The sequence below is a fragment of the Protomyctophum bolini genome (assembly GCF_963924005.1).
Source record: "Protomyctophum bolini genome assembly, chromosome: 7".
In the NCBI taxonomy this organism is placed as follows: domain Eukaryota; kingdom Metazoa; phylum Chordata; class Actinopteri; order Myctophiformes; family Myctophidae; genus Protomyctophum; species Protomyctophum bolini.
In genome coordinates, this window is record NC_137868.1 from 4,470,691 (window position 1) to 4,473,190 (window position 2,500).

The window sequence follows — 2,500 nt, forward strand, 5'->3', positions numbered from 1 at the left end:
ATTTGTCAATAATGACCGCTGATCAAAGCCTCAGAGCACCTGGCTGCGCTGCGTCGTCATGCTCAGTCAGTCAGTCAGTCAGTCATGACGGACATTTAAGAGCAGGTGATTTAACAGCATATAATGTTGATGATCAATAACATCTGTGTCTGTTTGATTCATTTAATGATGAGGTGTGAACAGCACTGGTTCTGCAATGTGACAATGTCACCAAGAAGAATCAATCAAATCAATCAGTTATGTGTATGTGTGTGTGTGTGTGTGTGTGTGTGTGTGTGTGTGTGTGTGTGTGTGTGTGTGTGTGTGTGTGTGTGTGTGTGTGTGTGTGCGGGTGTGCGGGTGGGTGGGTGGGCTCCAAGATATTGCCTCTGATGGAATGGTGTTACTGAGCTGCTTTTGCATGTCCCTGCAGTCTGTCTGTCTGTCACGACTCTGATCGACATGTATGGACAAAGGCTTATTAGACCCTCTTAATATGAAGGTTACCAGCTCAGTGGCCTTGTGGTTAGAGTGTCCGCCCTGAGACTGGGAGGTCGGGGTTCGATCCCCTGCCGGGTCATACCAAAGACTGTAAAAATGGGACCGAATGCCTCCCTGCTTGACACTCAGCATCAAGGGTTGGATTGGGGGTATAAGTCCCTGTGACATACTAGCGTCATGTCCAGGGGGTGTACTTGTACATCAAGCTGCCTCACGCTACAGAAACAGGAGATAGGCTCCTGCCCTATGGGCCTCATGGCTCGGCAAGGCTACTACTTAATATGAAGGTGACATTGACGTGGCACATATACATCACCATGCATAGAGGCTATATAGCCTGCTCCAGACCAGGCTAACAGGCTAACAGCCAGGCGCTTGACTCATCCTGGTACCGTAACTGTTCAGTCAACAGTCAATCTGGTAATACTGTAAACGGGTGTTGACTTCATTGTATTAGTCCAGGAAGTAAGTGAGAGCCGTGTCCATCCATATCCTACTAAAATAATCTAAAAACACATATTACCCACATAAAAACCCCATGGGAAAGCGTTTCTTGTCTCCCAAACATCATTAATATAAGATCTGGTTGCAAAAGGGGTGAAGTGGCCCTTTAACAGTCACATTATTATATCGGTGAAAATAATCTGGATTATTTTGAGACCTAATTTCTCACACATTATATCCGCTATTGTCTGCTCACCGTTTTATTATTACAGCATCTGTGTTGTGTTTGCTTTAACTTCCCCATAAAGCCAGTCTTATCCATTCAGGAGGAGTAAAATCTGTAATCTCGTGGTCTGTTGAAGAAATCTCCACTTGACCTCATGGCCTTTTTTTTAAAAGGAAGCTGTGATTGTGAATTAATGTGAATAATGTGTCACTTACAGTATAGTCACACTGACTACATCAAGGTCGAAGCTGGCTTTGTCGTAAATACTGCATTAACCCATTCAGGGCGGGAACCCCTTTTGGTACCTGAGATCAGATTCTAAAAATGTCTTCTACATCCTGACAGTTTTCTGAAAAAGCTATGTTTCTATGTCAGTGGTTCTTCGATTTTTTCAAAAATAGCAGACCTATAAACTTGTATGAGCTTGTAGATCTGCTATTTTTCAATAGCTAAAGCATGACATAATGACATGAAAAAGGTTGAGCACCACTGAAAGAAACATTTAGGAACATTTAGAAACTTTTAGGATTTAGAAGACTTTTTTTTCTTTTGCCTCAGACTGCAATGAGTCATTAAGACCCGAGGTCGCTACACCTGGCAGTTATATGAATCTAATCAATATCTTGGCAGTGATATGAATCTAATCTATATCTTGGCAGTTATATGAATGTTCTTGTTTTCATGTCAAGGTACCCAAGAAACCTCAAGGAAATGATATGTATTTGGCCGCGGACTCCCGTCTCAAAATATGTTGTGCCATGAAGTCAGGGACGCCTCAGAAGCAACATTTTAAGTTCAAAGATGTTTTCTTTGAAATGTATTCAAATATTTGCACAACATACAAAATAAAATAAAATATATATTTTTGAATTGCCAAAAATATTGGTTATCACAATAATCGTGTCACACACAGAGGACTTGATTGTGACGGACGGACAGACAGACAGACAGACAGACAGACAGACAGACAGACAGACAGACAGACAATTACCATGGTGATGGGCAGGTCATCAGTGTTGGAGGTCTGATCTGGGGGTTGGACACACACACACACACACACACACACACACACACACACACACACACACACACTTCTGGTCAGTTACTTATAAACACATACATAATTATGGTCAAAATGTTTGTAGTGCAAATAAGTTACTGTTTCACTCAATATATGAAAGCTTTCACCTAGTAACAGTACTTTCAATTTGATTTATTTTTACAGTCAGTGTATTTGCCCCTGGTCTATATGGAAGGAGTGCACACACACAGTGCACACACGCACGCGACAGGAAACAAGGAAGGAAACCCCCCTGCCCCACCCCCGGGTGTCATGGCAACATGTGTGTG

General features: G+C 42.4%; 1 protein-coding gene across 2 annotated transcripts in view; it reads right to left on the reverse strand.

Annotated features, from left to right (window-relative positions):
* Nucleotides 1–2,141: 2,141 nt before the first annotated feature.
* Nucleotides 2,142–2,500, reverse strand: part of il6r (interleukin 6 receptor) — a 17,619-nt gene continuing 17,260 nt past the window's right edge. For both annotated transcript variants that reach the window (XM_080767162.1, XM_080767161.1), the window contains exon 9: nt 2,142–2,179. The gene's annotated coding sequence lies outside the window, so the exon portion shown is untranslated. The remainder of the gene's footprint in view (nt 2,180–2,500) is intronic.